Source organism: Lampetra planeri, chromosome 35 (genome assembly GCF_965212315.1).
Source record: "Lampetra planeri chromosome 35, kcLamPlan1.2.h2, whole genome shotgun sequence".
NCBI classification, from domain to species: Eukaryota; Metazoa; Chordata; class Hyperoartia; order Petromyzontiformes; family Petromyzontidae; genus Lampetra; species Lampetra planeri.
The window spans coordinates 10,799,725-10,819,302 of record NC_136141.1 but is presented as its reverse complement, the minus strand read 5'-3'; the positions used below and the strand labels follow the sequence as shown (position 1 = coordinate 10,819,302).

At 50.0% G+C, this 19,578-nt stretch overlaps 1 protein-coding gene across 1 annotated transcript in view; it reads left to right on the top strand.

Annotated features, from left to right (window-relative positions):
* Positions 1-249: 249 nt before the first annotated feature.
* RAB11FIP4 (RAB11 family interacting protein 4) overlaps positions 250-19,578 on the top strand; it is a 65,505-nt gene continuing 46,176 nt past the window's right edge. Inside the window, exon 1 of the mRNA XM_078611196.1 lies at positions 250-1,331. The gene's annotated coding sequence lies outside the window, so the exon portion shown is untranslated. The remainder of the gene's footprint in view (positions 1,332-19,578) is intronic.

The following is a 19,578-nucleotide window of genomic DNA, read 5'->3' as shown; positions in this document are numbered from 1 at the left end:
TGATCGTGCAATGTTTTCAATGTTGCACGGGGTAGAGCGGTGGTGCAGTGGTTAGCGCACCGTGCTGTGAACCGAGCCACCCGATCTCGAGTCCCAGGCGGGGCTAACACGAGAGCCGAGTGATGTCAGGACCGGTCCATCCGCCACCTTCAACCCGCACTCACCGGCGGTGCTGAAGTATGGTCAACAAACCTCCACACGACCGACATTGGTTGGGGTGAGAGCGAGGTCCTTAATCCATCGGTGGATTGCGGCTTTATTTATTTATATACATTACGTCGGGAGTTCGTCACAAGGATATATGCGTCACAAAACTCGACGTCTGCGCGTAAATAAGTGGCAGCCAAGGGATGGAACGCGTCCGAGAGGACGTCCAGCAGGGAGATGGAGCAGTGAAATCGATCCGTGTGTAGGTGCTAAGTGGTGCATTCCATCGCTGCACGGTCAGAGGCGTTCGGCTGCTCGGAGCGGGGAGGCCTTCATCCAGCAGCGGATTGATCATGGCTTGCTGAGGATCACGGTGCTGCTGGTGGTGCCTCGCTGTGGCTGAATGAGCGCGGTGACATCATAACGCTCGGCTCAGCGCAGCCTGCAGAGTCTCCCCGGCTCGCTGATGGCGATGTCTCCCTGCTGCTGCTGCTGCTTCTGCTCGACCGCATCCCTCCTCTCAGTCACGAGCGCTCCGCGTTAAGCATCGACGGTGACGACAAAGGCGACGGAATCTGAAGGGCGCGAAGCGGCCGTGCGCGCAGCAGAGCGGGCGGGAGAGGAGGAGGAGGCGGCGGCTCCTGCTAACAACGGGGAATGGGGATGTGGCGGCGCTGCTGCTGCTGGTGATGCGGCCGTGGCGAGAGGGAGAACGCGCGATCTCGTGTAGATGGACGCGACGGGCAACAGCGGACACGGCAGCCGAGTCATTGCTGCGGTTTGGGGCATGGTGACGCCGAAGCAGCCAGGCCGCGCGTTCGTTAACCTACAACACACGTGAACTCGTGATCTCGGCATCATCGCTATTGCTGCTGTTGCATTGCACATGGAGGTGGGGAGGGAGGTGATGTGGGGCTGGCGGACATGGTGACCCGTGCCGTGCGGAGGAGCCCCTGCGTGTAGCAAACATCCTCACCACCACCATCCTCACCACCATCATCCTCACCACCACCACCATCATCTTCATCCTCCCTGCTGCTGCTGCTGCGGCTGAGCCGTGTGCGTGGCACGGTGCGACGTGCAAGGCAGCCCGCGGCTGTCTCTTCTCCATCCTCTCCATCGGCAGCATCCCCATCCAGCCGAGGAGGAATCGACAGCGGAAGGGAGGGGGTGGGGGAGTGGAGGTGGGTGTCATTTTATTATTCCCGCTTCGACAATGGCAGTGTCTGTAAACAATAGCATCCACTGGTATGTGTGTGTGGCTGTGTGTGTGGTGGATTGATGACTGTGTGTTTGTGTGGTCCTGTTTGTGTTGCCGACGCTGCGCTACCAGCCCGGCCGCCAGAGTTTTATTCCCGTTCACGGCCACCACCAGTGACGATTATCTGAACCGGTCATGGGCATCCTCTAGGTCGACTCGGCCTCAAATGTGTGCCACTCGGGAGACAAATGCGGCCGGGCGTGGTGCTGGCGACCCAACCGCTCGTGTGCCGTCATTCCTGCCTTCATAGGTGCTCGCTAACAGCGCTTGCCCTAACAGTGTGTCAGAGCTTTATGGGGATCTTTATCTTTGCTCTGCACAATACAGCAGCAGGAGATTGTCTGTTGTGTGTGTATCGTGTGTGCCTTCATATGCATCTGTCCGCCTATCTAAACAATGCAAATTATGAATGCATCATGTGCTTGTGTGCATGCCTGCTACTGTGATATACAAATTAGGGTAAACGGCCGTGTGCGCTGTTTGCAACAATGTATGGCGTGAGGGTGGCTCGCAGATCCCTTACATATGTACAGCTGCGTCTAACGGCACTTGCCTCAACAGCCTGGTCAAGGCTGTAAACGGGGGATCGTTGTCTTTATACACGTTTGAATGCAAGTCTGATAACGGTGCGTGTGTACTGCAGTAACAGAATGCCTATATGCACTTCTGTGCTCGATGCAGATAATCCTGGACGGTTATGTGGGCTGTGCGTGTGAGTGCCTCGACTGCCTGTGCGTGTGTGGCTAATGTCTGGACCATAACACACACACAAAACAAGACAAAGATCCCCCGTATAGCCTTAACCGATTGTTGGGGCAATTGCTGATAGCGAGCAGCACCTATGAAGGCCGGTACTGCACACGAGGAGGTGGGTGGCCAGCACAACACCCGACCGCCTTCGTCTCCCCAGTGGCCATGTTTACACACCCGCACCAGGTACTCATTTGAGGCTGAGTCGACCTAGGTGAGGCCCAGGACCGGTTGATAAAATCGTCACTGGTGTTAACTGTGAGTGGGAATCGAACTCGGGCCACCGGGTTCATAGTGCAGCGTTAACCGCTACACTACCACTCCCCTTAACACACACACACAACAGCACACACGTAATTACCTGGGCCATACAAAGACACATGATTCCTCAAGGCACACACTGGGCCACACACACAGTAACGTTACGCGCACTGTTCAGCGCTCGTCCTGTCTTTGACTCTGTAACCCAGGTCCCTCTTGGACACGGGGGGGGGGGGGGGTTCTCTGGCAAATAGAGTGGGGGTGAGCAGTCCCCGTACCCTTTTGCCTATGAATCCAATGGATCGCACTGGACAGGGGTATGGAGACTTCCCACCCACTCGATACGCTACTGTTTGTGTGTGTGTGCCTAGTGTGGTAGTGTCATCTTGAGGTGCTTGCTCATAGCACTTGCCCCAATAGTCTGTTAAGGTTATACGAAGGATCTGTGTCTTTTGTGTCACCTTGGTATTTACAAAACGCATCTACAGGCGTGCGTCAGCTGTTATAAATTTCGTTCATCTTGTTCCCCTATGAAGTGTTTGCCTGCGAGGGGAATTCAAAGCAATTGTGTTGCTATCCCATGCGGTTTACATGGCTGAGCCTCTTTCCGTGTCAATTATATAGCCGGGACAGGATTACTGCAGAAGCGTGGCAAGAAGAGTAGGCCCAGGTCCTGCTATCCCTAACCCCAACCCTGATCATAAACCCTTACCCAAACCATATATCCTAACCAGAACCCCAAATCCTTCATCCTAAACCCAACCCCTGACTTCAATCATAAGCCCTATCCCTAAACTCGAACCGCCACTTGAACCCTAAATTCCAACCCCTGATCCAAATCCCCGAACCGCCACTCGAACCTCTAATTCCAACTGCTAAACCCTAACCCCTAAACTCTCATCATAACTCTATCCCTAAACCCTAACCCCTCAACCCTCACCATGACTCTCTCCATAAAGCCAACCCCTAAACCCTAACCGGGAAACCCTCGCCATTACTCTAACCCTAAAGCCAACCCCTGGACCGGGCCATGATCCACTGGTGCAAGTTTAGGGCGACCATTGCCGGCGACATCAGTTGCTGAGCGATGAGACCCGGTCCCACGGGGGCTCAGGGTCCAGGCCCGCACGCGTTCACCCGGGCCGCCCTGGCAATCAGCGAGGATGTCACAAGGTCACCATAGAAACGAGACGAGTGGTCGAAGATGCCCCTCGCTTAGTTCAACTTCAAAGCCGCGTTTTTTTGTTTGGGGAAAAACACAGTGGAATTTAGTTTTTACAAAAATGGTAAATGTATTAGCGTAGCCTTAGCTCACTCAAATCTATGTTAATCTTGTTTTAATTGCTTCTCTCTGGCCCTGGGTGGTAGAGATGAGGGGCGGGTGGGGAGGGATGGAGGGGGAGGGCCCGAGGCCTCGTGGCTCATGGAGTGTGTGGGACCTGGACCTGTGCCCCACGCTGTTGATACTGGAACGGCCCAGGACCTCCCTCGGCCACGGGGGCCACTTGCCAACGGTCATGGAAACGGCTTGGTATGGGCACTGCCCCCGTGCGTGTGCGTGGGATATAACCGAAGCAAAATTTACGCAATTTTACGTGAATCCCCTGAAATTTCCATAAATCGTTGTTAGCATCTACACACCCGTACGCTTTGAAGTAATGTATAAGACTTGTGGATGGACAACATTGGAGGTAAATACTCCTCGATGACCCTTGACCTTTGATGTTCAGGATGTTGATTCTGACATCCTGTCGTCTTTCAACTCTCGCGAATGCGATGGCGCAGCAGTTGACGTTCGTGAAATCAGGTTTGGGCACGTGGAAGCCCAGTGCTCTCGAATATCTCTAAACCTGTGCTTTGTTGATGATCATAGAATGCGCCACGCAGTTCAAAAACTAGAGTCGCTCTGCAGTGAATGGCATTGTGGGGTCGGAAGGTGCTCGACTTTGTCGACCGTTCAAGCTGCCATACGTTACACACTGCACGGTGACATTGCATCCGACATGCTACACAGGAATCTGAAATTGGCACTTGCTCACCTGCTACTTCAGAGCTGGGCGGTGGTGGGTATGCACGTTGCCTGTAATCCAGCGCTGTGGAGGCAGCAGCGAGGGTTGGTGGATGACACACAGATGTTGTGACACTCCCTTCCCGTGGGCGTCGAGGTGTCATACCCACAGTGGTGAGATGTTGACTACTTTGCCAGGTATACAGGAAGTCACGGGTTTGATCCCGACCCCGACACCTGTATATTTGGAGTTTGTGTGTTCTCCCCGTGGTTGCTTGGATTTTTCTCCGGGTCCTCCGGTTTTTCCCTCAATATTTAGAATCAACTTGCATTTAGAGTATTTGGCTGCTATACATTTCTACGCAATAAGCCACTTCGTTGAGCTATCATTTGTATCCAGGTCGCTTCTGAAAAAGAGCTGTGTAGCTCCGTGGGCCTTGCTTGTTAAAATAAAAGCGTATTCCCTCGCTCGCCAGAAGGCAGTACAGCAAGTGGACTAATCACCATCTATTTCCATTTGTACAGGGATGGAGCATTTTCTCCGGGCGCTCCGGTTTCCTCTTACACGTATAAGTGCCATTAATTGGCTGAAAACATCTTAAAAATAACCCAATGCAGGACCCTCCTGAAAACGGGTGCTACGACTCGCTGTGGCTCTCCTGGATAATAAGAAAATTAGTTTTTATAATTCCTGTACTCTCAAGCACACATTTATCACTGCATACTGTTCGAGCAATGCGCGTTCCGATGATGTCAGCACGTACAAACCGTCGGCTGTTGGATGTTCTGGCGTGGTTTTTTTCTCTCGAAATTGCACGGTCAAAATGTTGTAAATTCAGAAAGGCGAACATTTTCCGGGGACAGTCCACGGCCAAGAGAATCGGAATCCGTATCTTTATTTATCCCGGAGAAGTCTGATGAGCTATGAAGCTCTTTTTCACAGATGTCCAGTTGAAACGTCTTTGGTCACCTTAATTTGTTCCTCCGATGTAATGCGTGGGAGATACAGAGCGTGACGGACGGACACTTGTAAATTGTATGTATACAGTACAGTATATAGATTTAGTACGTCAGCTGTCCAAACAGTTTATATTTTACATTGTGTCTCGTGGAGTAGTTCACTGATGATGGTACAGTACGAGCACGAGTGTTTTTTTTTATTGTGCTCATATTTGCACCCATGTCGAGTGATTGATTGCACATGGGAACAGCGTTTGTGTGATTGTTCATTAGCGCTGCGTGCCATGCAGACGGCCTGGTCTGGGTGGTGAATCCCGAATTACCATGCGGTCATGGACTGGAGAGGCGGTCAAACATCCGCGCAATGTCAACGTGTTGCGGTGCTTTAAGGAAAGAGAGCGCGGTTATTTTTGTCGTTGCAATTGGTGCGAAAAGACGCTCCGCCAAGAAAAGCAGCAATCTTTTCTGTTGTCACGGGTTTCTCGTCACGTACAGATTATAATTATTGTCGTTGCCTCCAGGCAGGGCGCAACGGGGGGTCCGCATAGCGTGAGGGCACAGGCCCTGTCCATACGTGGGCTCCAAAGCGGCATCTGGCAGCAGCGAAACATTCTGAATCGGAGTACGGTATTTATTTTCCTGCAGGAGGAATCCGATAAGCTATAAAGCTCTTCTTTCACAGATGTCCAGTAGGGGCAGGTCAGAACGTTACAACAACAAACAGTACAAACACACGATAGGATGCAAAGAACATACGAATACAACTCAACCATCCCCCTCCTACCAGGGTAAAGCCCATTGAAGTATTAACTTATTTTTCAGAAGCGACCTGGCCACAAATTATCGCTCAACAAAGTGGCTTATTACGTGCAAATTTTTCGCAGCAAAATAATCTAAATAATCTCCAATTCATGACGGTGCTGAACTGATGAGGCCTAATGAGGGCGAGAGGTCTAACCCAATGCTTCCCAGCCACTGTCACTCCATGGCACCGCATGCTGCCGGGGTCACAAGGGGGTATCGTAACGAGTAACAGGTAAGAACACTTCATGGGACCTCTCTTGCCAGTACCAAAATATGATAATAGGTTTTCCCCTTTTTTCTGGCAACAAAACAGCTGTTAAGTTGTTAAAACAACAAACTGAAACCTTTTTACAAGGAATCATGTCTGCATTAACCACAATACTTGTGGTCAGAATGCAAGTATTTTGGTACTGGCAAAGGAGGTCCCATGATGTAGATGCTCACCCCGAGCTTTTGGTGTCCTCTGGTCTAACACCGTTTGAGATGAGGCTCAAAAGAAAGCTGTCTCTGGTGTGGACCAATCAGTTTCAAAGACGATGCATATATTATCAGAGTATGTTTTTTGTTTGCATTCTGACCACAAGTATTGTGGTTAATGCAGACTGATTCCTTGTAAAAGGTTTCGGTTTGGTGTTTTAACAACTTAATACCTGTTTTGTTGTCAGAAAAAAGGGGAAAACCTATTATCAGGTAAGAACACAGACCAAGGTCTGGCATTAAAACAGGAGGTGTGAAGATGTTCAAACACCGAATAGATTGCTGATTCAAAGGCATCAACTTGGCATCAACCACACGTACTTGGGTTAAAACATGCAAATAAACGTGCTCTGATAATGTAATGTATGGATTGTCTTTGAAACTGATTGGCCTACACCAGAGACAGCCTTCCTTCCGGCCCTGTCTCAACCATCAATGACCAGAGAACTCCAAAAAGGTGAACAATTTAAAGGCAATGCAAGTATTAAAGTATTAATTGCTGGATCTTGACTAAAAGCTTTCGTGACTGCAGGAATTCATATTCTTTGGATCTTTCGGGACAGCCACGTAGATAGTTAAAATAAAAAAAATAATAATAATAAAAAACATAAAATATTATAAAAAAGAATATTGATAGCTCGGGGTGAGAAGTCATACACAGTCGCCCACCTGTGTGTGGAATGGTCTGGACTCTGGGACCTCTCGCATGCTCCCGTTGAATGTCACCTTGCCCGTGAGTGGTAGTTTTGCTGGTGGTGGTGTGGATAACTGCGGTTCTTTTTAACCTCTTTCATGCCATGGCACCGCAACACTTTCAAGCCGGCTCGATATTCGCGGCCACGCTGAACCTAAGAATTGCTGTGGGCCTGGGTGGGTGGGTGGGTGAGTGGCGAATGCGCTGTAGCTGAGAGATTGATCCCAATCCCTTGCTTCTACTGATCTCTATATCTCATCCGATTCTTCCAGTATAAATAAAGATTCTGAAGTGGCAGTCCCAAAATGCGTGACGAGAATTTGCTCTAGCTGCGTGAGTGTATTCATGTCTGTCTTTATATCAGTGTATCTCTACGTGTCTGTGTGCGTGTCTCCATGTCTGTGTCTCCGTCTCTGTATCTCTACCTCTATGAGTGTCTCCGTGTTTATGTGCATCTGTGTATGTGGTGACAGGTACAGTAGAACCCCTCTTAACGACCACCCCTGTTAACGACTAATCACTAAACGACAGGCCTCCATAGAGCCCAATGTGTTCTCTTACCGACCATTCCTCTGTTAACGATGGGCTGTTGTAGGTAAAGTAAATATGTGTAGAGAGTTCAACTGAGTTGCAGACGCACTTCTTGGAGGCAACACATTTATTAAAAGCAACACACGGGGTTACTACCCCTTAACACATTAACAACCTATGGTGGTGGACCACCAGGCGAACTACACTAATTACACTGGAGTTGGCTACGACGGACCGGAACCTGGCCTGGGTCCCGGTCCATGTGTTGGTGACTCTTGTAGGACATAGAACGTAGAATGTAGATTCTTCAGGATGAACAACAACAGCCAGTCCCTCTCGGGGACCCGGCTTATATCATCGGTGGCGTGGCTGGCCCCGCCCTCAGCCACGACCACCTTCGAGAACCCTCGACAGGATCTCGGCCCTGACACGTGACCACCCCTAGCCCCCACCTGGGGCCCCTGTGTAGACTTTACCGGTCACGTGTCCGTCGGGGTCAACCAGAGTGCCATGGCCCTTATTAACCCCATTCCCATGGCCGGCACTCTCACACCCTATCCTGTAGGGGTCGGCACTGCACGCAGAGCGTGGTGCCATCCAGCACAGCCAGTCAGCGCTCACCGGGCCCCTCTAGGGCCGGTACTGCACCCACATCCACGTGGTGTCCACGATGTCTCTACATCGCACGCCGTGCCTGTCAAGGCCGGCATTACACAGTGACATCCGCGATGTCACTACATATGTATTAATGCATTGATTAACCGTGTTTCTTTCAATATTGTGTGTCTATAATGTTCTTAGTATCTTTATGTATTAATATCCATTGCTTAAATATTATAAAGTGCGTTTTTTGGTTCGATGCTATTGGAACGAATTAAGCCTTTTGACGTGTATTTCCTACACTCGCTTAACGACCAAATCACTTGACCGGTTTCGTGGAACTATTTACCATCGTTAAGAGGGGTTCTGCTGTATTGTAGCGGTTAAAAACACTGCGCTACGAACCCGGCGACCAGAGTTCAATTCATGCTCACGGTCAACATCGGTGATGCATATCTGAACCGGCCCTGGGCCTCCCCCTGAGTCGACTTAGCCTCAAATGAGTAACTGGTGCAGTGTGTAATACGTCTCCACTCGGGAGACAATGGCGGCCGAGCGTGGTGCTGGCGATCCACCACTTGGTGTGCCGTGTCGGCCTTCACAGGTGCTCGCTAACAGCACTTGCCTCAACAGTCTGTTAAGGCTATGCGGGGGATCTTACTCTTTGTATATAGTCACGTCTCTTTGTCTATTTATCTGTGTATCTGTGTGTGCGTGTCTCCGTGTTTCTGTGAGCTGCACTGTAATACCATCACTCTGTGAGCTGCATCATCATCACCTTGTCAGCTGCACACTAACACCTCCATGCACGCCCCCTGATACACACCGTCGTTGCTAACGTGACTCCCACAACGTGTGAGATTACTCCGTTTCTTGGCAAGGGGTTGGACTTGTGACTCTTGAATTCGCCAGCCATCACTGTTTAACACAACCGGCATGGGTACGATAAAACTATGTGGCTACTCAGGTGGGTCTTGAGTTTGAAAAGTTTCAGAACCCCTCCTTCTTCTAGATGCAGAGCAACAAAAACGATTTCACATTCAGGTGGCCATGCCACAGACATCCGCGTCAGGAGCAAGCAGAGTGAATCATCGCTGTGATGTCGCCTTCGTATTTGTGGATCGCACCATTGCGTCGTTATACGTTGTACGGTCTGTTCTGGATGACCACAGTCGCACACAGCTGCAGCGTTTGTGCGGTGAGGTTTAGCGTGAACCACGAGCTTCACAGAAGATCCAAACTAGGGATGTTCTACGTTGGCTCTTTCACAACAAGGTGTTGGTTTAGGAGTTCTTTGGAACTCAATTCAGCTCTCCAAGCTTCATTGGAGTTGAACTCGCATCGTTGAAGGTTAAGTGCATGGGTCCAAGAGGGCTTGCGGTGTGACTTCAAGCGATGACGAGGGACGTAATTGAGGTCCTGATGAATGGGAAGGCGACTGTTTTCCTCGATTCGCAGGACTTCCCGGAGGGTTGCAGCCTTGCAGCGGATGGGTGGGGGAGAGACGTGGTGACAGCACGGGCAGCCAGGGTGTTGGGGTCGACTTGAGGGTTCCAGTGATGCACTGCACCGCAGTGTTCGGTTGGACATCAACAAGACGAGTGGTGACTACTTCGGGTCCATCCTGGTGCACAGTACTCGGCTACAGAGTGCACAGGGGCCGTCGTTGATGTCCCGAGCACTTGTGCTGATTTAGACGATAGGAAATACATCTGTGATGTTGAAAGGAGAGGCTCCTCTCTGTTAACAAGTCAACTCAATTTGATTTTTGTTTACATACGTTGGCTCATTTCTGGGACAAATCTGTCACTCAAAGCTTCATTGCATTAAAATGCAAGCTCAAGATAAAATTTGAAATTTTTTATACATATTTACAAACTATCTAAAGTTGTAGATTGTATCTATAGTCGTAGATATATTAGCATGGTTGGCTACGTACGGTGTGAGAGAAGTTCTACATATAAAAGCAAAGCTGTGAGTTAAGTTGTTGGATGCAAATGCAAAGGGCAGGTGTTGTTGAGTTGTTACTTGAATGTAGTAATGATCGAGTCGAGTGTGCAGATTGCTTCGGGGACAATGAAAAATAAAAATAAGTTTGACCCTTTCCGGTAATAAAACAGGTGTTAAGATGGTCAAACACCAAATAGATACATTTGCTAAAAAGGTCCCCATGATATGCTTCGGGAGAGGTGGTCCCAGACGGTGTGGTGCTGCAAGTCAGGGCCCGGGTTGGAGCACGCGATATTGTTATTGCCGAGTGTGGGGTTTGAGAACAATGGGACAGTGTGGACTCGCGAGATGTGAGCTTCCTCGCCTGGTATACAGGAGGTCGTGGGTTCGACCCCGACCCAGACACCTGTTGTATATTTGGAGTTTGCTTGTTTTTCCCGTTATCGTATGGATTTTTCTCCAGGTCCTCTGGCTTTATTTATTTATAAACATGCATTTAGAGTATTTGACTACTGCTATAAATGTCCACGTGATAAGCCACTTTGTTGAGCTATCAATCGTGGCCAGGTCGCTTCTGAAAAAGAGCTATATAGCTCAGCGGGCATTACCTGGTAAAAAGAAATGTAAGGAGATGTGATGAAGGTGCCGCTGCTCCTCTTCACACACGTTGCGGTGCTGTCATTCTCCAGGGCCGAGGGAGAGCTTCCTTCACCCACACTGGGTCCCCTCCCCGCGACCATCTCCCCACGATGCTAATTCCACCCGTGCCGACATCGGCTGGAATCCCGCGGACTTTGGGAATACCATGGCTACTTGGGCCCCCCAATTCATACGCGATCGTTTCACAGCGGAGTTCTGCGGTAAAGCAGCAGGGACGGAGCGGTGGCACCATGGTTAACGCCGCACGGTGCCACGGATCCGGCGCCTCCATTTTGATTCACAGCCACGGCTGACAACGATGGTGAGCGATTGTATTATTGGGTCCTGGGCTGCCACTCGTTTAACAACCCCTACTGACCAGTGTGGTGAAGTATGAGAACAAGAAGCTCTGCGAACAGCAGCAGCCCGAGTTTGGTGTGACAGGTTCCCAATGAAGGGGGAGAATTGGTGTCACTGCCCCACCCAGATGGGGACCACGTGTGTGGACATGGAGGTGTTATATGGGGAGGGGTAAGGGGGAAGATAACTGACACATTGGGGAAAGGAAAGGGACAGGAGGAAGTTCGTGCCAGTGTTTCCACGTCAATGCTCTCTCTCAGTCAGGATTTCTGCGTCTGTAAATGGATTTAAAATAAAATCTCAAGGTTCAAGAAGATTGTAAGGCATTTGTTGTCTCTTATTTCAGTCACATTGGGCTTTGGCGGGCATAAAACAACAACAACAACAACAATAAAAAAACCACGCAATGTCCTATGCTGTAGAAATATCGATGCGTTTTCTCACAAATTGATTACGATCGTGGATGCATCCGGGCACGTCGGCGTTTCACGACGAGCGACGCCTCCTCGTCCCATTGCCCGTGTGCCCCGCAGCACCGGCCGCGGGGAGAGTCGGCGCCGCAGCACCGGCCGCGGGGAGAGTCGGCGCCGCTCGGCACGATCGCAAGAGGTGTTCGTGAAATGGTGAATTCACATCTAAGACATTTTGATCCTTTTTACAATGGCACTCCAGTTATCATCTTGTAAACCCAATTTTCTTCAATAGCCGACTAATTTGACGTCGCCGTCATCAATAATGACAATGGTGGCAAGCCAGGTATGGAGCGCGTCTGAGGGAACGTAAAATAAGGAGATGGAGGCGCCTTAGTGTATTATTACATCGCAGGATCATGGATGTCGATGGCGGCGGCTTGGGGAGACCATCCTGCAGTGGAAGATGATGACGATGATGATCATCACCAGCCATGGGATCTCCACAGTGCTGCTTCTAACACAGTCCTGTGCAGTGGCGTTCAAGTGCATTTGGCTGCCGCGGTGGCGAGATGTTAACTGCCTCACCTGGTATACATGAGGTCGTGGGTTCCATGTCGACCCTGGCGCTTGTATATTTGGAGTTTGCGTGTTCTCCCCGTGGTCACGTGGATTTTTCTCCGGGTCATTCGGTTTTCCTCTCCACATTTAGAAACACGCGTTTAGAATATTTGACTGCTATACATTACCACGTGATAAGCCACGTCGTTGAGCTGTCATTTGTGGCCAGGGCGTTTCTGAAAAGGAGCTACATAGCTTGGTGAGCCTTACCTGGTAAAATGAGATAAACAGTAGTGCAGTGTAGACCTTTAGAAATTGGCTTAAAAAGCCAACAGATATCCAGCATCAGAATCGGAATCTGTATTTATACTGGAGGAAGCCAATGAGCTATCAAGCTCTTTTTCACAGATGTCCAGTGTGGGCACAGTGTCAGAACGTTACAACAACATCAGCCAGCGATGGGAATTCTCCACTCCAAAGTTTGTGCTCTCTCTCCACAGGACGGACGCTACACACTTTCCACAAGGTGGTATGAATGTTATACCCCCCCCGCCCACCAAAGATGATGGGCCGATTTGATCCTGGATATTATAAACTCACGTTCGCCTTCCCTGGCAGTCTGCCATAGAGCCGCCTGGCTGGGTGAAGTCAAAAGTGATTTCCTGCTGAAATGAGCATTGAAGCAACGGTGCTTATCTCCTGTTTACAGCCCTGCAGATCCAGTGGTGGGAATTCCACATTCTGTGGCGGCGGCGAGTCTCCCTATTAGACAGCCGCCATCGTTGACTTCAACCCTTGATGGACGATGTGCTGAGTCAACAACCGACCCAGAATGTGAGCTCGCAGCCTTCCGCTGTGCCACCTTGGCCAAACTGAAATAACTTCATAGGACGCTTGCCGAACCGGGGGGGGGGGGGGCAGCTTTGCTCTTTGTGGGCATTGTCAGAGTCGCCTGATGAGGCTGGTTGTTGAAATTACCGGCGAAACGTCGTCACTCGAATTGTAAATATTGTGGGTTTACTCATCAAAACACCGCTGCGCTGAAACAGTAACCAATTGGCACGTTTTGTTTACGTGACAAACCTGACGAATTGGCTTTGTCAGGTGGTGGCGGGTTTTAATGACACATTTATATTTTCGCGATCTAAACCAAAAAAAAACGAACCTCTTATGGATAGTTAGAGGTTTACTTATTAAGCCTTAGAAGTCGACGTGATGAGCCGTGATTTCTCCGAGTCGTCGGGTTCATGATTTACGTGGCGACTCGTGACGGCTTGTGACTTTGCTCGCTATATCGGCGGCACACGTGCACAGTTCGAGTCACAGCTGTTCCTCGCTTCCCCGTGTGAGTCTCGGTGTCCGCTACGCGTAACTAAACTATATATACTTAATTTAACCATGTAAGGCGGCTCGCTGAGCTATATAGCTCTTTTTTTCAGAAGCGACGGGCCAAATATGATTGCTCAACAAAGTGGCTTATTACGTGGAAATGTAGAGCAGTAGTCAAATACTCTAAACGCGTGACGTTGATTCGAAATGTGAAGGGAAAAACCAGGGAACCCAGAAAAAAAAATCCACGAGATCACGGGGAGAGAGACACGCAAACTCCACAAATACAGCAGCAGGCGTCAGGGTCGGGATAGAACCCACGACCTCCTGTATACCAGGCGAGGTAGTTAACATCTCCTCGCCACCGGTAGCCCCCACACACAGCCTGTGGGGCCGTCTGGGGGCGGTACTTGTTCTTGTCGTGCCCTCCAGGCCGAGAGTGAGAGGCTGCACTCCCTGTGACTGGACATGTCCAGTGCAGCTCTTTGTCAATCCACTGCTGGATGAAGGTCTCCGCACGTTGTGTGCGGTTGCGTGCGTGTGGTTTTTTGACCATGTGCGTGGGTGGGACCACAGCCGTGCAGGATGACGGATGTTGCTCCCCTGCCCTCTGCTGCCCACCACATCGTCACGCAGCCTGTAACAACCCGTGACGCACAACGGTCACACATCCCTAGTTGTCTTTCCCCCCGCACCTCCGATTAGCGCGGTTGGCTTTGTACGGTGCGAAAGAAGTTCAACATACTCCTATAACTTGGCGGTAGTTCCTGAACAACACCTCTTTGTGGAAAAATCGCGTTGTATTAAATTAATATGTAATGTGGGGGTAAAGCACAGTCCGCGATAACACGTGAGATGCGTATGCAGGCCGAACAAAGACTGAGGCGCTTGGGTAGCATCTCGAAGCATCCAGCAGCATCCCTCAATGCCCTGTGCGATGCTCTGCCGAGGCGTTATATCCAATTCGCATCCGTGTGACAAAAAATGTGTTTCCTCATACATTCATCGCGCTATATCCAATTGGCGTTATGAAAATGCAGCGTTAAAGGAGAACAGACTCTACGTGCGTCGGAGTGCTTCTCAGTCTCATTTCCCGCTTAGCTGCCAGAGATCTGAAGAGGCCTGTGCACTTCACGTGGTTTGGCCATTGGCTGCAATGGAGTTACAAACTGGGGAATGTGAGCGCTGACAAGACGGATTGATGGTGTGGAGCTGTCAGGCGGCGGCAGCAGCAGCAGCAGCGTCGTTCTCGTCCTCGTTCACTCGCCGAGCGTGGCCTCGGTGACTCCCGAGGCTCCGTCTGCAGCAGGAAGAGGGCTCTGCACGCGTTTGTTCTGTGCAACGAGGGCAATTCTAGAGCCGTGGGTGTCGTCTGATGAGGCTGCACTTGAGTTGACCTCGAGCAGTGCGTCTCAACCGCTCTCACTCCACCGCACCGCTCACCCTCGAGCTTGCTCGATCTTCGCGGCACAACGAACCACCGTGAGCTCTTCATCCAGCAGTGGATCGATGGTGGCTGATGATGCGTGTGTGGGGAGCGGTAGGGGAGCGGGAAGCACGCTGCGCTACGAACATGGCGACCCGAGTTAGATTCCCGCTCGTGGCTAACACCAGAGACGATTGTCTGAACCAGTCTTGGGTCTCCCAAAGTCGACTCAGCCTCAAATGGTTTCGATGTGTAAAAACATTGCCACTTCGGGAGACAAAGGCGGATGGGCGGGCGTGTTGTTGAACACGCACCCGCTCGTGTGCTCTTCCAGGCATTCATAGGTGCTCGCAGATAGCACTTGCCCCAAAGGTCTGTTCAGGCTCCATGAGGGATATTTGTCTTCGTGTTGGCACAGTAGGGAGCACAGATGGGTGCTCCCTCCTGGATCTGTCCCGTAACCTCCTGCCAGCAGCGAGCCGCCTTCCACACTTCACGTGATGCCATCCAGGTGCACCTAGCCTGGCACGAGCACCGCGGGGACGTCGGCGCCACTTGTTGGCGAACGGCGCCCGTTGTTGTTGTCGTCGTCGCCGCGTCACAGCCGTTGCGAAGCGCTGACCTGGGGGAAGCTGAGGCCAGAGCACATTGGTTGGGGTTTCTCACTGTCCTCGTTTTTTCCCTCCCCCACCCCCCCAAGATCATTCTCGCTTTGAGGTCGCGCTGTCTTGGGACGGTAACTGTCAGGGCTGTCGTCGGTTGCATAATAACCCCCCACCACCACTCACACATAGAACACTGCGCGGTTACCCGCGGGTCTCCTCTCTTGCGGTGTTGAGAGATCGTCTTGTTCTTCTTTGTCATCCCAAAGTAAGTCTCGTTTTTTTACCTCAGATGACCAACCCTAAGAGTCCAAACATTACGCATTGGGGCGCCACAGTGGCGAGATGTTAACTCCCTCGCCTGTTATGCAGGAGGTCGGTGGGTTCGATCTCCACCCTGGCGCTTGCTGTATATGTGGAGTTTCCGTGTCTCTCTCTCTCATCATCATCACGGTGGCTAGGAGATGTTAACTACCTCGCCTGGTATGCAGGAGGTCGGTGGGTTCGATCTCCACCCTGGCGCTTGCTGTATATGTGGAGTTTCCGTGTCTCTCTCTCTCATCATCATCACGGTGGCTAGGAGATGTTAACTACCTCGCCTGGTATGCAGGAGGTCGTGGGTCCGACCCCGACCCTGGCGCCTGCTGCTGTATATTTGGAGTTTGTGTCTCTCTCTCCCCGTGGTTGCGTGGATTTTTCTTCGAGCACTCCGGTTTTTCCCTCCACATTTAGAAACACGCGTTTCGAGTATTTGGCTGCTATACATTTCCACGTGATAAGCCACTTCATTGGGCTATCATTTGTGGCCAGGTCTCTTCTGAAAAAAATCTACATAGCTCAGTGGGCCTTACCTGGTAAAATAAAATAAAAATCTAAATCCCCCTGATAATGCGCATGGCTATCATTTAGAAGAAGGCCATCAAGCATTGTTTTAGAGGATTTGTAATTATCGACGTTTAGGGCCATTGCCTGAAAGCACATGCATTATGTATGTTGAACTTCTTTCGCACCATACGTAGCCGACCATGCACTGTATAATAATCGGAGGTGTGGGGAAGAAGGGTCATTGCCCGAAACGTCACTGATTACATATATCATGACCACGGTTTTGACGAATGTGAGTTTGTTGTTGTCATTATTTATTGCTTGTGCGCCACTGCCAATGCAGCAGCACCAACACCACCACCAATTGAATATGGATTATTTATGGACTAAGTAACGGTTCGACTCGCAACACAGAACGCACCATCGCCATCCCGACATTTTGTTGAACCACCGGATGCTCGTCCACCCTGGGTCCACTTGTGGCGGCTCAGGCCCCCGGCTTAAAGTTGTGGGGAGGACAGAAGCCGGGTTCGGAACCAGCCGTGTCAGCCGGTTTTATTCGTACTGCCGGAAGAATCCAATGAGCTACAAAGTAATTCTTTTACAGACGTCCTTTAGGGGCGGGTCAGAAGGTTACAACAACAAACAACACAAAAGCACGGTAGGAGAGTGCAAAGTCTAGGAAAAGGTATTGATGGTAAGGGATACTACCCATTCCAGGATTCACCCATTGATGGTAAGGGATACTACCCATTCCAGGATTCACCCATTGAGGGTAAGGGATACTACCCACTCCAGGATTCACCCATTGATGGTAAGGGATACTACCCATTCCAGGATTCACCCATTGATGGTAAGGGATACTACCCATTCCAGGATTCACCCATTGATGGTAAGGGATACTACCCATTCCAGGATTCACCCATTGAGGGTAAGGGATACTACCCACTCCAGGATTCACCCATTGATGGTAAGGGATACTACCCATTCCAGGATTCACCCATTGATGGTAAGGGATACTACCCATTCCAGGATTCACCCATTGATGGTAAGGGATACTACCCATTCCAGGATAACACCCACTGATGGTATCCTGGAAACGGGGCCGGCGCCATCAACAATTGCCCGAGCTCTGCAGTCCACTATATGGTAAAGATATTTTCAGCCAATGTAATGAGTGTTTATGCATTAGTTCCAAGCTGACAGTGGAGTATTAGACATTGAGCTGCTCAACGTGCAGATGTTTCACTCTTAATCATCACCGACTTGAACATAATTCTTGATCGGGGTGACAAAACCTAGTCTCATTCAATAACAAAAACCTAGTCAAAGATAATATCACAGAAGACAATTCTACAGTTTATCTTTCTCCCATCACGTTTAACAATGATATTGTTATCCATAATAAAATAATACATCTGCTTGGCACAGCAATCTCCTCTGACCCATCCTGGAGTGGCTTCTGTTAGTGATCTGGCTAAGGGGGCATCAGAGAAGTTTGGATTCGCTCTGAACAAAATTACGACTGCTGCCAAACAAAGCACAGCAAATTCTACTGGACGTAAACTTTAAAGATGTTGGGAAATCGTGCTGTCCTACCCGGCGTGGAGCACCCCATTCCCACCTCATTGCAGTCAGTTTACTTTAACGTGCCGTGGTGGTGAGATGTTAATTGCCCCGCCTGGTATATAGGATATCGTGGATTCGATCCCGACCCTGACACCTGCATATTTGGAGTTTGCGGTGTCTCTCCCTGTGGTCGTGTGGACCGATTTTTCCCTTCTATTCTCCAACACACCGGTGTTCTGAACTCGCAATGAATTGGCATGTTTTGTTTACATGACAAATCTTACTCATTGGCCGTGTCGGGTGGTGGCATATTTAATGAAACACGAATATTTACGTGATCTAATCCAAAAAAACCCTCTACCTTGAAAGTGCTGTTGGTTTCTTGCCACTTGAATTTTCGGGTTTTTGGGCTTGTGATTAAAAACCCCGCCACAGCCATGGCCCGACGTTTGCTAATGGCCTGGCATTTACTTTGTGGCTTGGCCGCCTGCTAATGGCTTAGGCATTTGCCTATGGGCGGCCAAACCCACAGGCGTTTCGTTTTCTCCGGTCTCGAGCAGCGATCCCAGATAACCCCGTGCTGTGCGTCTGCGGTCAGTGCGCAGGCCTTGCATCAACTGAACGCACAATGTGCACGTGTACTATTGATTTAATGTTGCTCCGTTTTCCTGGCAAGAGACATCGATTGTAAATAGTTTGAACAAGAGCTGCTATTGTAGGTGGCTCCTTAGTTATGGCAATGTCAGGTGGCTGTATACAGCGGCGGTTTCTTCATTAGGGCGATTGGGCGACGCACCACCAATGTCATTCAACCACAGAGTCACGCTAGCTGTCACTGTGCCTCTGGATATAGTCCAATCAGCGTCATGTCACGTTCTGTGGAGTACCGCCTCTTTTTGGGCGATTTCACTCCGGCTGAGAATCGCCCCGAGTGGTCCCATAGACTTACATTCAAAGATGTTTTTTTTCGAACGGGGGGCGCTGCAATGCATTCTCTATGGCTTCCGGGAGGGCTCGCACTAACGTGCTTACATCATCATACGTAAGCACGTTTCAGTCAACAATTTTATTTGTCGCCACCTAGTGGAATCTTTAATAAAAGAAACTTGAGTGGATTGTATTAATAGTGAGTATAGAAACAAACAATATGTATTGTAAGAGTCACTTTATTTTTCATTAATATTAAATAAGTGAAGTTGCCTTTACATGCTTAAGCTGTTAATTTATCCTTTGCATGGGTGGACCTTATCCTTATAAATCATCCAGACATTTGCCCCCCCTGAGAGATTTTGCAGGAGCCGCCACTGGCTGTATACAATATTAGGTATCAATAGCACAAGTGTAGATTCCTCTATGCAGTCATTGGCGCATCGGGGTGGTAGGCCGCCTGGTGCTGTATTGTTCCCGACTCTCA